The sequence below is a fragment of the Candoia aspera genome, chromosome 3 (genome assembly GCF_035149785.1).
Source record: "Candoia aspera isolate rCanAsp1 chromosome 3, rCanAsp1.hap2, whole genome shotgun sequence".
Classification (NCBI taxonomy): domain Eukaryota; kingdom Metazoa; phylum Chordata; class Lepidosauria; order Squamata; family Boidae; genus Candoia; species Candoia aspera.
This window is the reverse complement of record NC_086155.1, coordinates 95,660,921-95,681,047: the sequence shown is the minus strand read 5'-3', so window position 1 is coordinate 95,681,047 and position 20,127 is coordinate 95,660,921.

The following is a 20,127-nucleotide window of genomic DNA, read 5'->3' as shown; positions in this document are numbered from 1 at the left end:
TTTGAGCTAGCTGCGTCATCACATCTGGGGCTAATTGAACTCATCCTCTCTTCCTCCCCAGTAGCATTTTGACCATCTTCCAACCTGGGGGTCTCATCGTCCAATGGTATACCGACATATCTCTGGTTGTACTGATCCATTTAGTTTTCACGGCAAGAATACTGGGGTGGGTTGCCATTACCTTCCCCGGGGATCGCATTTAGTCTGACCTCTCTGTCATGACCTTCCCGTCTTGGGTGGCCCTTCACGGTTTAGCTCATGACGTCATTGAGGTGCTCAAGCTCCAGCACCACGACAAGGTAACGATCCTTTGCTGAAGATCTAATCATTACTGTGCTAATAATCTCGAGCCAATACTGTATAAATACCACTGTACCCAAATGATATGAAAGCCAGTTTGGTGTAGTGGTGATGGCATCAGGCTAGAAACCGGGAGACTATGAGTTCTAGTTCTGCCTTAGGGACAAAGCAAGCTGGGTTATCTTGGGCCACTCTCTCTCTCTGAGCCCTTGGAAGGAGGCAATGGCAAACCACTTTTGAAAAACCTTGCCAAGAAGACTGCAGGGACTTGTCCAGGTAGTCTCTAAGAACTGGACACAACTGAATGGATTAAAAAAAAAAAAAACTCCAAATGATATAATGTACTACTTGTGTTTTATAATAATACAATAAAACAATATACAGAAATCCAATACAAGTTCCTTTAAAAAGTCAAAATTCCATAAAATAATTTTATTGCTTATAGTATATTACAGTCCCTTGAAACAGTGTCCCTTATTCAAATAATAATAGATTCCTAATAGAAATAAATAAATAAAAAATAAATATGAATCAATAAATATTCAGTAAAAAGGAGCCTTTGTAGGGAGGAAGTCTTGAATTCTGTGGAGAGTTGAAAAATATTTCCAAATAGTACCAATGAACATATTCTACTCATGCTGTGAGATATTCCAGTAGTAAATTTGCCAACAAAAATGACTTAAGGACAAATCTAGAGATCCATTTTTGGAGCTTGCCCAACAAAATATTCTAAAGGCACCAAGATGATTTTTTTTAAAAAAGTCTCTGTAGGAAACAAGTCATGAATATTGCGGATGTTTCTTAGCATGCTAGCAACATTAGGAACATTATTTATTTAGTTGCTGCAGAACTCTCAGGAATGTTGAAAAATATTTCCAAATAGCACCTATGGGCATATTCCACCCGCGCTGTGAGAGTTTCAGTAGTAAATTTGCCAACAAAGTTGACTTGAGGACAAATCTAGAAATAATTTTTTGGATATAAAAGCAAACACTCTGAAGGCACGAAGAGGAATTTAAATCAAACTAAACCAACCCATTACCTAGTAGGCATACCGCAACAGTTTCCATCTAATCTTACCATGTGATTTCAGATGTCAGAACCATCTAAAATACATTTTGCTCATAGCAGGGCTCAGTAGCCTAAGATTGGACTGGAAAGATTTATTCTGATACATTCTATTGGTTGGAGAGAGTTAATAGTCAGGGCTGCAGGCAACTGAGCTCATAGTAAGCAGAACTTCACACCTGCTTTTGTACATGGAAATGAATATCTTTTTCTCTCTTAGGCACAGGCTTCCCCAGCTGCTTCCTTCTCCTCCAGAGAGACCTCCTGGCATAATGTTATAATTCAGACAGGTTGGAAATTCTGAGACTTTAGCCCCAACATGTATGAACTGCACAAAGCCTTGGGTGGCAGTCTGAGAAGATCTGTGAGATAAGAACAGTCCATATAACTGCAGTCAGAGCAGAAAGAGGATGACTATCCTAGAAAGCTAAATTTCCTGAATGAAAAAGCTGTTTTCCATCAATCATCAGAGGGAGACAGTCAGTTTGGTCTAGTGGTTAAGGCTGTGTTCATTCCTCCCAACTATTAAATTGCAAATGATGTAAAATTAACATACATTTAACTGCTTTGTCTTGCCACTTCTGATGCAAAAGACTTGTCTATTAATTCAGGGCAGTGTCCAGACAAAAATGTGGTCCATTGCATCCAAAGTCTGCTAAATGGGGGTCTGTTAAATCAAGATTTACAGTACTCTAACATGTGTTGGGATTACAGAATTTCCAATATTCTGGAACAGCATATTTTACATCTTCCTTCCCTGCTGTGTACCTGATGTTTAGATAATGCATTGTTATAGGATAGAGGAGGAAGAGGAGGAGGAAGATAAAGACAGGCCTTTCTACCGTAGCAGCATCTCCAGTGCTATACCTACTGCAGGATTAGGAGTCTGAGTATCTCTTTCATTCCAAGAATGAACATGTTTTACTAGTTTATCCCCAGTTGGTGAATCTAGCATGTGTATGTCTAGCAAACACAATTGTTTTAATCTATTAAATGAAACATTTTATTGTTGCTCTTTGAATTATAGCCTACGTGTACAACAATTCTTCTGGAATTATAACTTATTCATAAATCAACCATAATAGTAATCATTACTTTCTTTTGCTTGTTGAAAAGAAATTGCTCACCCAAAACAACTGTAGCAAGAAATGGAATGAAAAGTCTATTAACAATCTGTTCATGGAAGGGGAAGAAAATAGCCATGATTTCCTCTAGCTTATAGGCTGTACACATAAAATAGTTCTATTTGTTCAGTGTGCTTATTAAAACATTCATTATTGAATAAAATAGTAATAGGTGAAAAAAAGAAAAAAAATCCAAGATTCCAGTGTTCCTCATGTACCCTGATGCCCATAAATTGACTGCTACCAGGATCTTTAATAGATCAATAATTTATTTGAGTATAAATGGTGAAATAAATTTGGAGAGAAAACACTCAAATTTTAATGAGATATATTTTAAATAATTTTATGATTATCATTACAATTAATTATAAAAGTAGGGGATCCCCAAATCTGAACTTTCAAAAAAGAGGACATACCATTATATCAATGTTTACCAATTTGCATTGTATTTATGTATACCTTACAGAGCATGAATGTATAGAACAGATAAAACAATGTGTGCATATGACACTGTATACTATGTATTAGATGTTATCTACATTGAGTATCTATAAATAAGAAGTATTAGAGCCATGAAAACAGTGTTAACTTTTTAATGTATCTCTTAATATGTAGTGGTAAGAATTTCAGTCTTCTTCCTCCAAGGTGCCAATCAAGCATTTCATGCAATGCTAGAGAAATGGGCATGGTAGGAAGAACCAAAAAAAAAAAAAAAAACGAAGTGTCCTGTATGCATCAAGTACATGATAGATAATTTCTACATCAGCCTGCTCACTCACAATCATAAACCATTGATTAAAAAAGTGCTTTCCTGCCTAAATTCCAGAGAAGAAGGATTAAGGGTGGAGGCTCGCTGTCCACCACTCTTAATCCTCATCCACCTCCATATCTACTCTCCTAGGGTTTCAGGCTAGAGCATCATACAACAGTGACATCACGGAATGGACTTCTTTCTTTGAGTGGGGCAGTGTTCTATTGTGTGATGAGATATTTTTGCCCTCACAGCTTTTATTCAGTTCTTTCTAGCAGCTAGCCCAGCAGGTAATGAGGCACAGGAGTGCTACCAATTGAAGAGAATATCTGTAGCTCAGGGTGTTAGCCTGAATATGTTGCCTAGTCAGGCAATGAAATGTCTGCAAGAAAACAACCAAGCTCAGAGAGCACCAAGGACTTCACAGGTGTCTTAATCTGCAAGGGAATGGGCTTTCATATTTGCATAAGGAAGTTTTGAAAAGACACAAAAAATTAAGAATGAGATAAAATAAATTGTTACAGGGCTATATAGAAACATATATAAATTTACATTTTTTTAAAAAAAATGGCAGAATCCTAGGTATTTTTAACTATTTAAAAACTTCTGTTAAACAGAGATTTCAGAAATCAAAAAGAACATATTCAGGAACACTAGGACATAAGGTACCCCTTGAAATATCCCAAAGGAGAGGTCAAAAACGACTAAAATATTTTGGTCTTCATTTCCTAGACAAAAGACAAGGAATATGAATGGCTAATACTTCTTTTTGTGCAAGGAGTTTATATTCTCACATTAACAATTCCATCAACTAGAAGGTTTCCACTATTTATGTCCAAAAATTTTGGCAACCAAAGCAGAGGCTCCTTAGTCAACTTGACTGTTAAGTTCACTATGTGATGGCATCTTCTGCAACCCATAGCATGCAGTTCCTGAATCTTGGATTTCCATCTGCCAGAACCTTCTCCCATAATTCTAAAGCAACTAATGGATATCAGCAGCAGAGTTTCTTACCAGAGATGTATTTCTGGTAAGAAATAAATAAAACAGTAACTGTTCCCCAAAAAAGGGACAGAAAAATCCAGCCCTGTTCACTTATATGTTGTTATGACTTCATCATCACCATCTCCACCATCCTTGAAGATGGAAGGAACAGTAAAGCAAAATCTTGATCTTGTAAGTCAAATACTACTATCTGGACCACAACTTGTCACCTTATCACCTAACACAGACCACCATTTTCCCCAGTATGGTAAAATAGGCTGTATTTCTATTTGATTTACAGTAATTATTTCTAAATCAGTGCTCATAAATTAGCATGTGCATATCTTATGCAAATTATCTTTTGTTCCTTTTTTTTTTGTACATAGCTTATTTGGCCACTAGATTAGCTGATGTTTGCAGATAGGATTTAGTACATAAGAGTTCCTTGATTAGGGTATTGTTTTCTGCTGGATTGTTTGTCTAGTGTTAACAAGCAGAATACAATCCCCTAATCAAGGAACTACCAAGGAGAAAACCACATCCCCACCAACACTGGCAGGGCAAGCTGCTGTATATAAACAGGGAGCAAACCCCACACCCACTTGCACTGATGATGTTACCTGTTGGGTAATGAAATGTCTGCAAGCAACAAAACCAAGCTCAGAGAGCACCAGCGACTCCACAGGTCTCTCTCTTCTCTGTCTGTTGCTTCATAAGGACAGTGAAAGAGACAGAGAGGACAGTGAGCTACAAGCAAGCAAATCATGCAGTTGGAGGTCTAACAAACTGCAGCGGGTAAAGCTTCATTTGAAAAAGAGCGTTCTAGGTGCCATGCTCTGTAGTCCGGCCTCTGACATTCCTCTGCTTGTCTGAAAGTTTATTTACATATTTAAGATTTTTATATGGCCACACAACTTCAAACAGTTGTGACCCTGGGAAGTGTACAGTCAACAAACAACAAGTAAACTATACAGTTAAAAATAACAAAAAATAATAGGTGATCAAGAACCCAAATTTCTATTACATCATCCGGGAGAAACTGCAATCAATTTGGCTTCAATGCCTGTGGAAAGAACAAGGTTTTTGAAGACTTTCTACAGGCCAGGAGGTGAGAACCAATTGCACATTGAGGGGGAGATCATTCCGGAACAGGCATTACAATAGAAACAGGTAACATTGCTTTAGAGAAAGGACCCTATTAGAACAGGTGGAATGGGTTGATATCATTAGGAACAGGGCAGTCCTGCAAATAACCTGATAATGTTCAATATAGGGCTTTATAGATGATAACCTCCACCTTGAATTGCACCTAAAAACCTACTGTTTCCACCAGATTTTTTTGTTTTTCCTTGCCATCCACGAGGATACTGAGCCATGCATTCCACCTGACACTGGAAGGAGGCCCAAAGAACATTGCACCCAATCTGATTGATGTGGGTAATCCCCAATTCAGTTTGGAATTTATTTTTGTCCCCCATGTTAATAAGTTTTGAAGGTACTTAGTTTGGCTTCTGAAATGAGGCCCGTCTAGCTTGCTTGAAGTTTATTGTAGAGCAAGGCTACCAACAGAATAGTCCTCAGCATCATTTAAGCATGCAGTACTCCCATTGTTAGGTGATCACCATGATGGTGATGATGATATCGTCTACTGTAGACAGAGGTTTCTTGATAACGTTTAGTAGTATTTTCTATTGATTTTGTGAAATATTCTCTTCATTTTTCTCCCAAAATACAGCAGGTCCAGTTTATAAAACAGCTTATGCACATAGAAAACAGAAATCACAGCCATTATCAGGAATAAATTCAATAACTAAATAGTAAGACATTAAAGGAATTAGATCTAATATATGAAAGTGTCTGTTGTAGATTGCTATTGAAATTCATTGAGCAATGTGCATGCATTTGGAATACAACCTTGAGGTTTTGCCTTCTAACTGCAATTTTCTGCAGATTATGTTTTAAAGATGGGCTCATAAATGGATGTAGAAATGGAAACTGCTTTTGGATGACCAAAGTAGAAGTGGTCCCCATCCTAACCACTTATTTCATCTTCTAAAAGTTTTATATCACTCACATTTTAACTAAGATAGACAACTGAACAGTTACATAGAGAGCAAACAATGCAGTAGCACTACACTTACCTTATATAAACAATAGCACAATTCATTTTTTAAGAGAAGAGAATAATTCCCGAGTTTTTACTTTGCCCCCAAGACAGAAAATCTCTTCGTAATCAGCGAAGCATCTCAATGTATAAATGCAAACCTTTCGACTTGGTATCTAAGTTTTCTTTTTCTTTTTTTAAGACTATTTTTGTTACATCTGTCTTGTGTTTGTTACTTGTTTCTCAGCTGAATTCTCTCCACCGCTCTCCACTCAATTTGCTTTTGAATGAAGCTAAAAAGTTGCCAGCAACAAAACCTTTCTTCTATATTGCCACCTATTGAGCTCCTGTACAAAAGGTGTGATTTAAAACTAATGAATAAAATAAAATAAATAATAAGCAGGCTTATAAAAATTAGTCTTTTAATAGTCCCATTGGTAATGAGGAGAGCTGTGCATGAAACAGAAAATGTGTTTTGTTTCAAGCTTGGAACACAACAGTTTAATTGGAACATGGCAAATTGCCTGGGTTCCATCAGAACAAGAATCTAAACAGATCAGCTTTTCCAGCCATAGGAAATGGAACATCGATTGCAGGTTTGTTTTTCACCCCAGGGCCTCAAGAATAGATATGGCAGGCATTCATCTGGATGCTACCTACCACCAAAACTAAAGAAAATGTAGCCAAGGCTATGTTTTTTTTAAAAAATTGAAATTGATTTTAAAACGATTTCCTGTAGGAATCAATGAACGTAACTCTGCTCCTGCCAACTGAAAAATCTGTGTAGATTAATATCCATTATCAAAAACTACCACCACCACCACCACCCTGTTCTCAACAGAAACAGTTCAATTTCATTCATTAAACCTTCTGGGTTGCTAAGCGAGCAGATTATAGTACAGAGAGATCAGCTAATATTTTTTTTAACATACATTTTAATTTTTACATCTCTCCTACAAGATTTGCTTGATTGTTTGATTTAAAAAATTACCTCCTTCATCATCTTCTTCTGTTTGGCCATCTACTTAAATGCTTCCTTCCTCTTAACCTTCCGGTCCCACTTCAGACCGCATAGAAACGGAGGGTTGAAAAGGTCCCTGTTGCTGTACCAGATAGGCTGGAGAACATTTCGGTGAGAAAAAAGCAGTTCAATCAAGACACAAAACAGCAGCCCAATTGCAGTGTTCGATTGAGTCAGAACCCATCAGAAGGTCCCTTGAAAATGCAAAATTTTGTTTCACACTTAGAACAAAACTGCCTATTTGGAATAGACCTGGAATAGACTTGAAACAGACCTCTCAGAATACATGTGCTTTGTTTCATGTTTGGAATACTCAAACAGCCATTTTGAGGCTGGAATGTTTCAAGGTCAAAACTTTTTGCACACCCCTTGTAACAAGCAACCAACACTTAAGCTAATAAATTTATTTCCAGTAGGTCTTGCCTCAATAACTCTCCCAGATCATTTCAGGTCCAGCTACTTTAAAAATGTAACTTTAATGTTCTCTTTCTCTCTCTCGCTCTCCGTAGTGTTCATTATTCCCAGGCATTTGGAGCTACTGGTCCTGAAGTCTAAGATGACCAGGCTCCCCAGAAGATCTCTTCTGGATTTCAGAATAAGTAAAGTCTAGATAAATATTTTTTATCTTTTTGTTAGCTTATACACAAATGACAATTGTGAGTTTTGCAATCCACATTGTCCTTAAATTTTGGCTTATTCTTGTTCATAGAATTAAATGATTTAGAAATAATAAGCCCATGATAGTTACTCAGAATCATTGTATATTCTGAGGGGGAGAAAGGGGATACCTTCTAGAACCATGCCTTCAAGCAGAATGGGTTAGAGGTTATTTTCCAATGTGGTTAAAGATTAATTATTTGAATCCACTAAGAAGAGAATACTTGGAACGACCTATTTGTCCTCAACAGGAAAATCCAAGGGGACTGGCCAGTTGGGCTTCAGAAAGATAGGTGGAAGGAACTTAACATTGAATCAGAAGCCCTGCCAGTGGGTGCAGTGAGAGTACCCAGCTGGAAGATTGTCCTGTAATAGATCTGCATTTTTCAATTAACATCTGGAAGAGAAACTGCTTAGACAAGCTAGCTCTTCCTATTTACTCTTACAAGTTGTGAGATAACAAATGTTTTTCTCTGTCCCAAATCTGATAATTATTTCCCTCTTTTGATACTAAATCCTCATTAATATCTAACCTTCCTTGGTGCCTAAACTAAGCAACTCTGGGGATGGAGGTGGAAAGAGAGGTTGAAAAGCTATAAAATCTGCCAACTAAAGCAACCCTTTGTGACTTGAGTTCCAGAGACTGTCCTTGCCATTCAGGCTCACCTGGCAGATTAAGAATGCCCCCCCCTGGTGCTATGTGCAAATTTGGAGATAATTTCTTAATAAACTTTCTTCAAAGTTTGTTGTCATCCTGACATCTCTCTTGGCATTTTCATCCTTTGGTATCCATCCTGCAAATCCTAAATTAAGTACTGATGCACAAATTAGCTACAATAAGGATATTTTGGCAAAAGAAATTAAGAAGCTTAGCTACCCCTCCTTGGTCCACTGGTTTTTTACAACATATTTACAGTAGAAGATCTAGTGAATCTGATCATTATTGCCTCCCTGTTAAATAAAACAGGATGAGTTGGTGGGAATGAACAGCTTTTAATAACAGGCAAATAAAGTTCTTCGATAAAAATTGGACAGTTGTTCAGATAGAATGTGCCATAGGATTATAGAACAGAAACTTAGGAAAATTTAGATAACATACTGTGATCTTTCAGGGCATTCAGTAACTGTCACATTTTCAATCTCTTGCTGCTAATGGAATATCTAAAAGTTATTTAGGACCCCTTGCTGTTGGCACTGTTGTAGCCTAATGATTTCAAATTGTGAAAGTTTGCTTTCAAAGGCTTGCAAAATAAACTCTCCCCCTTTCCTCAAATGCATATATCTTTTTTATTTCCATTCACCAGCTGCTTCATTTAAAACTGCATACTTCTACCTCCTCATTTCTATTATTTAAATTTATGTATAAAGAGGAAATGTGTCTTTTCTTTCTATAGGGCATTATGAAGCTGGACTAACAGCATTATGAAGCTGGACTAAGCTGTCCTCTCCAGAGGACAATGATATTTGCAATGTCCTTCAGGACTGATCAGAGGTCCATTGGTATTCTTCCCATATCATTGAGGACTTCCTTGGCCTATTAACCATTCTGTATCATTTGTGTTTCTTCAGCAAGGGAGAGAAGGAGTATCAAAAATGGATAGGTTGGATTCTCTTCTGTCCTTACTTTCATCTATATGACTTGAACAGCTGCCAGCCTGCACTTGAGAGAAGGGAGGGGGAGGGAGGAGGTCCAGTTCTTCTTGTTGGCTCCCTAGATTCAACTGAGAAGCTACTAGAGTGTTTGTTGCCTTCCAGCAGAACTATATTTTTAGGGAAATCCAACATGAATGGTGACATCCCTGAAGAGAGCACCTCCAAAGGAGCACCACTGAAAGTGATTGTCCTTTTGGGGGGCAGGTAAGAAAAAAATTGATGTAAGAAAAAATGTATTATTGTTGTATCAAAAGCCCCAATGCATTTCAAGGGGCTATCTTTGGTGAGCTGTAAGGATACGAAAGCCACCCTTTGGGTTTTTGGGTTTTTTTTTTCCTAATGAGCATCAGCTAAGTCATGAGCATCAGCTATGTCTAGATACACTGAGATGTGAGACAAGTTTTTTTTCCCAGGGATGGGGAAGGTGCTGAGTTTAGCCCTGTTCTGGTGACAGCTGAGTTAAGCGGGTGGTGACCTAAGAGGGAATCGGGAGCCTGTCCTTGACTCCATACCTTATATAATTAGTAGGTGAGTTGAGTACATCATTGTCCATGGCATTCTGAGGATTTTTAACCATTCCCTTTCTGTTTTCTTTACATGAGTGGTAGTGTGTATATGAAGAGTTGATATATTCATGGAGTGGGTGAAGGAGGGCAGGAAAAGCCTCATTCAAGTGATCACCAATACTAGAAGGCAAAATCATGGGAGAAGAAGACATTTAAAGGCCAGAAAATCTGACTGGGTTTGAACCATCACCCCCTTTCATCTCTCCTCCCTTTATCAGATACTTAGTGACATGGCTTGTGATATTCCTCCCTAGTGAGGTTGCTGCTAAATGGCAAATTCATTCACAAGTCATTCATTTATGACTTGATCATAGATGAAAGAGCTGACTGTGTATCATTAAAACCTGGGTTGGTGGGGTGGCGTTAATTCAACTATGGCCACCTGTTTGGGAGCAGTACAGCAGCTAGAAGTTACTGTGTTCCATAAAAATACTTTCTTGCTCACCAGAGTACCTCTCCAAACTGTAGGCTGCAAGGCCCTCTTCATGGCATTGGAGCAACATGATATATTGGGAATACTGTTGGTTTATGCTCAACCTGCTGTCTAGCAACCTCTGTAACCGAGCTTATGGAGGTTGTCTCAAATATGGTGGGACTTCAACATCTATGTTGAGCCTGGAGATTTCCATCAGATGTCACCAATCTGCAGATGACACTTAGCTATACTTTTCTATACAATTTCAATCAGGACAGGCTATGTATATCCTGAACTTTTCCCCTAATTAAGTGATAAGATAGATAAGGACCAATTAACCAGGATGAAGACCTTGTGGGTGGGTGGGTCCCAGATTTGGGAAATTATGTGTTCTAAATAGGCTTGTACTCCTTCAGAAAGAATAAGTATGGAGTTTAAGGGTGGTTGTAGAGTCATCACTGAAGACCCAAATGACATCCTTGTCTTTTGTGGATAGGGACATCCTAGCTACAGATATTCGCATGATGGTAACTTCATGTTTAGACTGCTGTAATGAGCACTGTGGAAGTATGAACTGCCCCAAAACAAACAAGCAAAAAATGTTATGTACAACTGTCAAGGTCAACGTTGTTGTTGTTTTTTTCTCTTTGGTGATTTGACTGTCAGGTGCACAGCTTAGGCACATACACAGAAAAGGAAAAAATGTTTAAGCTCCTAAGAATCACCTGCAAGATGGCATGCAGGCTTTGAAAGAAAGAATTTTAAACACTGATCTGCAAAATTGCTAAATTGTAGATACTAGTTTACTCTTTGAGCAGGTAGATTTAAAAAAGGGGGGGTGTCTTCTACATGTGGCAGGAGATGCTTCTGGAGTAAGAGGCAATTAGACAAGATGTGGAGCAGAGGAAGCAGCAGCTAAGAGTCAGGAACCAGATGATCCACAACCAAGTCAAAGAAGAAACCAGGAAGAAACCCTCACCCTCCCCTTCCCTTCCCCCCTCTCCCTCCCCCTTCCCCTTCCCAAATATGCTATTACTTGAAAAATTTGCTTTAAAAGATCCAATGCAAATAAAGCAAATTATTATATATGTACTGTATGTGTATACTGTATATACATATACATATAACGTGGAGCTGCAATTCAGTAGACATTTACCTTGGACTTAGCCTCATCAACCTCAACTAGACTGAGAATATAACAATGCCATATCCACCTACCTGGCAGAAAATCCCAACAGAATCCATGGAGCTCACCAATGTTTGGTAAATGTAAACCCATTGGTTTCACTGCTTGAATTACAGATTACATCATAACACAGTAAATATCATTGTATCAACAAACAATAAAAGTAGTTATCTGCACAATGCAAGTGGGGATATGGACAGTCAGATTTTTAGCCTGGTTAAAGCCATTCTTTCCCCTTAGCCTGAATCAAATCACTTAATTTGCTGTACTTGGTTTACTATTGGTTCCATAATGCAACACGATAGCCCTGATTATCAATTTGTTTCATAGTCACTCTCATCCAAGGCCATTTCTGCAGTGGGAAAGCAAACACACACACATTTAATATATTTAAGCCTCCATTGAAACCAGGCATTTCGGTTATAACTGAAGTCATTGTCCATCTACAGTCCCAGTAACCTAAGTGTAATAACTTCAAAATGGTACTGAAATAGACAGTGTGACATCTTTCTATATGTAAAACAGACAAAAAGCCTGTTTATCATTAGAGGGTTATGCTGATGCCAGAATGTTCAAATTTGCCATCTTTCCTTTTCCCAATAATAAGGTAATGGATATGACATTTTAAGATAACTAGGATATCACGTGGGTACCACAAATATTTGTAATTTTTAGTTTTCAAAGAGTAAACTAGTAGCTACAATTTAGCCGTTTTACAGATCAGTGTAATATGTGTCGTCATACTAAAGTGATGTTGCCAGGTTTGGAACAGAGTTGAGAAATGCTGCAATCTTTAGAATCTAAGTTCCAACTCCCTTGGAAAATGCAAACAGACCTATAAGTAAATCTGGGTCACTCTCAGATGCCCTCCATTCCCTTTCCCCAAATCTTATCTCTTAGCAACAGTGAGGAAGACAAGCATTAATGAAAGGGCCTGGTTAGGGTCTCTGGCTCCATCACTATACAATAGTCTAAATTCTCTGTGCAAAAATCCCTGGAGATAGTTTTTACCAGGATCTTGGAGTTCTTGTGAGGATTCTGAAGTCTCAGCAAAGTACATTCTTAGAGGTTTTCCTTAGCTAAAGCTTGGGGTCTAATGAAGACCAACAGATCAATTTTTATTTATTTATTTTTAATTTTCTCTCCTGCCTTTATTATTTTTATAAATAACTCAAGGTGGTGAACATACCTAATACTCCTTAATCCTCCTATTTTCCCCACAAAAACAACCCTGTGAGGTGAGTTGGACTGAGAGAGAGTCACTGGCCCAAGGTCACCCAGCCGGCTTTCATGCCAAAGGTGGGACTAGAACTCACAGACTCCTGGTTTCTAGCCTGGTGCCTTAACCACTAGACCTGTTCTGAGTCCTCGTTCTGTTGCTGTGGCCAGACTTACAATTATGTATAAAGGGATATAATGAAAGAGTTTGCAAACAATTATTATTCACAACTGTTCCTTTGTTAGTAGAGATGAGTGGACTATTTATGTCCCTACTTTTGAGTGTAAATTTATGGTCCAGTTGTTGTTTTTTTATCAATTTTACATTTGAAATGCCAAGAAAAAAATTGGCATAAGACTGACTGACTTATATTTTCAGATATTTGGTCAAGAAGCTGTTATCACTGAAAAAAGCTCTCATGCTCAAAGCAATGCTGTGATTACCTGATCATTCCAAGAAGCATGGCAGAAGAAGCTGCCTCTGGGTGAAGAGGCCCACCCTGCTGTGAATATAAGGACCTTAAATAACACACATGCAATTCTTAGCAGTCTCAGACGTATGACAAATTAAATCAGATTGTTTGAAGGAGAAGGCAGACACTAGCCAAACTTTATTCCCAATAGTGCTCATCTTACCAAAGGTTTACCTGGGAAATAAAGTATTTGTGCACACACACACACAAGCAGAAATGCTAGAGGAACTGGTTTTCACCCTACTTTTAAATGGATACTTTAAAGCAATGGTACATGCTCTATGCAACATAGTGAAATATAATGCTTAGAAATGATAGGAATAACGAAATTGCTGCAACTGTACATCTATACTTATCTAAAGCACACCAACCACCTGCAGCAAATGTTTCAAGTGGTGGAAAACTATGTGAAAATAATTTCAAAGATTTTGTACACAGCTAACTCTTAGGAATTGTACCAAACATGCCTATGATGACAGCCTCAGAGAACCAAATAATCTCAGCTTCGTGGATGTTAATAGAAACTTCAAATGTCCACATTTTCAGTTGTTTGGCAGACAAAAAGAAATCAGAAAACAAAGTTCAAAGTAGGAAAAGTTATTCAGAGACACAGTCTGAAGGACTCAGCAGAACATTTCATGAGCTTAAGAGCATTACAAGGCTTGACTCCCCCAGATTCTCCATTAACGTTTCTAAACTCATGCTGTGTCTCAGGTATTTTCTGAAACTTTGGAGAGAGAAAGAAATGATCTATTAAATGGAGAATCATATCTTCAGCTATTTCAAAATGCTTTCTTCCCCCATTCCACACTTGCCATCTAGCTGCAGGGCATGATATTATAGGACTGAATCAATTCCAGTGTTCTACCCCTCAGGATTTTGATGTACAGGTTTTATGATTTGAAATAAAAATTGACCTCTTGGACACAGTTCTTGGTAAATTGGGGAAGGTTGGCATAATAAGAGCTACTTCCATAAATCATTATGGGCAGTGGGGGAAAAACCCAGACATTTCATCTCACCACCAGATCTTACAGTATTTCTCAGTAAAATATCCATTCTTCCACAGTGTAAGTTTGATTAGAAAGCCATTATGAGAGTAATTTTGTTTGCTTTTGCAACAGTCAGCCACAAGATCATACATTCATTTCTACTGCTAGATTTGTTTCCTTAATTGGGTCATCCCCATTTCACCCAAGGCCTGAAGCTAAGGTGATACTGGGTGATGCTGAAAGTTCTAAGGCAGTGTTTCTTAAACTTTTTGTTCTCAGGACACCTTCCCACTTTTAAAAATTTTGGAGGACCCCAAAAGAGCTTTTGCTTGCATGGGTTATATTTATCAATATTTACCATATTAAAAATTAAAATTGATGCATTCATAAAATATTTATTTATTGAATCATGTAAAAATAGCAATATTAAACCCACTGGATATTAACATAAATAAAATATTTTTTCACAAAAAAACCCTGTATGTTTTAAGAAATAAATAATAATAATGAGAACAATTTCAGTGTTTTATTTTTTTTGCAAAAATCTTCAATATCTGGCAATTAATTTTGATTTCAAGGACCCCTAAGAGTATCTTGGGGGACTTTCAGGGGTCCTAGGACCACACTTTAAGGAACACTGTTCTAAGGAATTATATTCTCACATGCTGCAACAAATGATGAACATAAGTATATGAAATAGATTTCTTATTCTTCAAGAGCATCTGAGATGGCACGGCCCATGCACAGTAAGTGCTCAACTGGTCTTTGAACTCTGTTCTGAAAAGACATAAAAAAACCAACTTGTGTTGGCTGGATGTTAGGCTTGCACTACACTACCAGAGCAAGGAAACAATGGGCCACAAAGAACAGATTATTACAAACCACCAATAACATATAAATTGACCCCAAATCCCAGAGATAGGATTGAACCCATTTCCCAACTTAACTAAATAACAGTTCCCCTATTATACTAAAGGAACATGTTTTTTTATTCAGTACAGAATTCTACTACTTCTAAAAACAGCAAAGTAGTTCTAATTTCTCTTTTGTAACCTTATTTGTTCTGGTTGGTTATTATGCTTTTATACTGCAGTTCTCTTTTGAAAATATACAAATCAGTTACAATCATATTATACGTAATAAAAACTAACATAGAAAACAACACATCCGCATATAAAATAGCAACAATAAAAACAATTCAAAACTGAGTTTTAAAAAATAGCTCCCCATCTCTTTAATAGTGTACTCAGTTTGGGTGAAACTTGAGTGGGGTTTCTGGATGCTACACTGAAGCCTTTTTCAGACTGCATCTATCCCCAAGAGCTAGGTTGTACATCTTTAACCTATGAGAATAGCAAAGTTGCTTTTTTCCCAAGTCACTTCAGTTGTCCTTCTATACCACGATTGTCAACTTTGGTTGACACGAGGTTCTCCAGATCTTTCTGTTTTTCTTCTAACCCCCACCCCACCCCCCAGCCTTAGTTGAAGATACCTGCTAAACTGGAATTGTACCAATCTCTTTTCTAATACATTTCCCCTATGTAACTATGTCTTATTAAATCACATGAAGAGAAAAGAAAAATTAAAATGCTAATTAATCCATAGTAGAGATGACTGCTTCTTTTCAAGAATAGCATGAGTGTGTATAATCCTTGTATGTGTGTGTATAGTCAAAGTTTTATGTGTAATTTGACTTGAAACAAACTGCAAAACCCCAGTGTCTTCTTATATCTATCTTTGTGATCTGGATTTAAGTTTTTCTGAAGTTTAATGAAAGAACAAGTCTTTTCCACTGATGAAGTTTCATTCATAGGGCATTGGAAACCGCATTTATCTTAACATGCACCACATTTGACAAAAAAGAATTTGTAATGCTTAACTTTCAGATAGCACAGAATTTATTATTCTCTTATTTAATGCTTCCTGGGCTTGTTCTTCACTTCTTTACATGTAGAAATCAAAAACAATAACCAGCTTTAAAAATGTGATACTTGTGTTTAAGGAAGCATCAACCCTGCTTTAGAGGTTTAGATATGTTTTTGATAAATGCAGAAGAGAATTATTTACTGATTTAAATTGTTCTTTTTTCACAACAAAACCAACCCAAAGCACAATGTAGTAACATCGAATTTACCCTGAAGAATGATACACATGTTGAGTGTATTGTAATCAGTGTTTATATCCATGCTAAGAATCTCATTATTCTCATAGCAGGATTGGTGGTACAAAGGCACACTGATATTGGTAGTAAGGATTTTTGAGGATTTTGTTCAGATCACATTTTGAAATAAACTTCTGATCCAATGCACACTTCTTGAGTCAAGACATAGATTGGAATGCAGTTTACATTCACATTTCACATTTCCCTAAGTTTTGTGATGAGTTTTCAACTCAAAAATGCCTATTTTCAGATCAGATTTTTTTTGTTTTAGAACTTAAAATGTGTTTATCAAATGTATTGATGTGTAAAGTTTGAAAGAGAGCCAACTTGGTGTAGAGGTTAAGGCAACAGGCTAGAAACCAGGAGACTTTGGGTCAGTCGCTCTCTCTCAGTCCTAGGAAGAAGGTAAGCACAAACCTCTTCTGAAAAAAAAAAAGCTTCAAAGAAAATACTTAAAGGGAAAAAGCCATATAATGCAAAAAAAAATAATAAACAGACATTTTGAAAAAAACTTGGGAAAAGTTAAGTTCTGATTTTCCTATTCATCTGAATATCCTGATGGAAGTCAGAAAGTTTGAAATGCCTCAAATATCCTTGTGGTGCCATAGAGAATAATCTGTCTGGATGGTATTATGTCGATACTTAAGAAGTTCCAGGAACCCCTCTAGGAACAAGAATTGTATGCACTAATCTTTTCAGCTACCACTGAAGCCAAACACAGCTTCTTCATCAACAGATTTCAGAGTTCTTACAGTACTTATAAAACAATCAGTAAAATTTGATATTTCTTTTCTTTGGTATTTCACTTATCCCCTGAATTGGAACTGTAGCACCATAGTAAATGTCTTAATCTCTTATTCATTTTCCTCATTCCTCAATAAATTTGAGATGGAGGTGGGGAGGAGAGAAAATATGATATTTATTAACCTTACAGTGAAGTATGCAGTTACCTAATTATTTATGGGATATATTGGAAAGATCAATAGCTTTTCCACTATGTCCTACAAGGATACACAATTAGGGGTATCTTTTTCTTTCCTAAAGGCAGGAAATTCTAGGTATTTATTTTGTAAATTAAATTGATTCAACTGTGTGCCTTCACTCAGTTCTATATCAAGATTGCTTTTAAGCTGTCTTCACTTGATGCTTTTAGGAATATGGCTTTACCACTTTGGGAAGAGCAGTGCTGCCTTCTGAAGCCCGTACGTTTGGTTTCTTCCCCCAAAGAAAGCTCATGTATTGCTATATGGGTTCATCGCAATTTCAAGTCCAGACTGTTTTAGATGATATAGCCAACTGTTCACACCAGCCAGAAATGCTTACTTCCTATGTCGCCCCATCTACAGATAATAAAAATATTGCATAAAATTAAGAATCTGGCAATAGATTTGCCAAATCTGCAGTTATAGGGAAGTCATATATGTTTCCTATAATCACACCCACCCAAAACAACAAAACAAAACAGAGAATGGTTTACAGTTTAGTTTGGGGCAAGGGGCATATGGAAGGAAGGAGGGAGACACTCATGATCTAAACAGTATACAAAAAAAAAAAGGAGAAGAAAAAAGAAACATTGTAAATACTGGCTGGAATGGAAATAGGGGAAGCTTTAAGAAGCTGGTCTCTTAGGGCAGTGGATGGGCCACTTTCTTTTCCATTCTCTCTCCCCACCCCCCACCCCCCACCCCCCACCCCCACTCCTTGCTCCAGTCTTAGGAAAGAGATATAGGATCTCTAAAGTTGCAAAATAATAATGGTTCCCCATTAAGGATTTTCCTTGCTGCCCCCTGTCTCTAGGAGAATGACTCTCAGGATTAATCATTTATCAGAATCAGCATTTCCCTGAGGATGCGGAATTTTAGAAAAACAGTTCTGGCTGTCAGGTTCAGTGATTTAAATGCAAAAATCAGGCATGTTGCTTATTCCTGAATAAATAATCTTGGCATTGGATGCTGCTAAAAAATGGGAATGTGTTGCTCCAGAAATGGCTGGTTCAAGCATGGTTGTCTTTCTTTATACTTTCTCCAAATTCATGATTACAACAATATATGAACTATGTCACTGAAAAGTTTGAGCAGACATGAAGTCACATAAAATTTCTGTGTTGTGTTATCTGGTCCATTCATAAACCTAAGTCATCACTGACACATTTAACAATGGATGAAAACTAAATTGTGCTCCCTCTTCTAAATGCATTAAATTATGTAGGCTTTGCAGCACAAGGTTGGAAGCCTAAATATAATTCACAATTTGTTTATAACAGATGGCACTGAGCTATTGAAATGCTCAAGGTCAAAATATTGCTATGCTGCTAAGAGGGATTCACATTTAGGGAACATAAGAACTCGACTGAGTTCACTTATCACCAAATGTTTCTCTACGTAAAGTTGAAACCACTTTTAACTTAGTCTCTTAAATGACATTTATGCCCAAAACATGTGATTTGTGAGCATAGATTAGATGGGAAAATAGAAATTTAAATTTAGAAAATGACAAGTTTATGATTCAAGTTGAGAGGCCACTAAAATAAATAACACAAACATTAGATAATTATATCTTAAGTAACCTCAAACTATTTCTCCAAATCTTAGTTGTAGTAACTAAAACAGTATCCTAGGAAAAGTATTGCAACAGAGAGTAGGTAAAATGTACTGATTTTTTGCCCCCTATCTTTTCATGTCCTATTGAATTTACTCCCTGGCAACATGGTTGAATACGGAAGCCTAAAATGACCCAATTACAATAAAATAAGTATAATCAGATGTAAAGTTTCTTTAATTCTGGCTACCCTCAGCTTCCAAGAGAAGGCTGTTAAAAAACAGAGCTGCAGTGAAATGTATTATGGCTGAATCCTTCACTGCCCCAAATGCAGAAACAATGCATTTCCTGCTTTTGACCAATTGTCCCACATATTTTACTGTTGGAGGAGATATTCCTAATTCAGTATTCCTGTAGCCCCAAGATATTCAAAGGATGTTTACATTAGCAATTTATAGTGTCAGCCAGCCATTACTGTGGCAGTATAAAACCTGTCTACATTTAGTGCTACAGTGCCATGACAACAGCTGGATGACCCCATAAATTACTAGGATAGAAATAAATGTACATTCCAGGCAATGTTAAAGGCATTCCTCACAACATCCTACAATCCCATAGGCCTGAGTCAAAAGTCTAGGAAGTTCCTCTTTGCCTGTAAAGATGCCTCCATAAACTTATACTCTCTGGTTGTGCTCTACCATAGTATGGGAACAAGCCTCTGCAAATTCTCCTTTCTGGCTGCCCCAGAACATTGAAAGCTACAGGCAGAACTTCTGACTGAGAATAGCTTCCGGCTTAACCTAGCTTGCTAGTCCCTCTGTTCCCTTTGTTCTTAGTTCCAATGAGTGTTTTAAAAGATCCAGCAAAGAAGTTCTTATTCTTCCAATCTCTCAAATGTTCTGAATATGGATGGTGA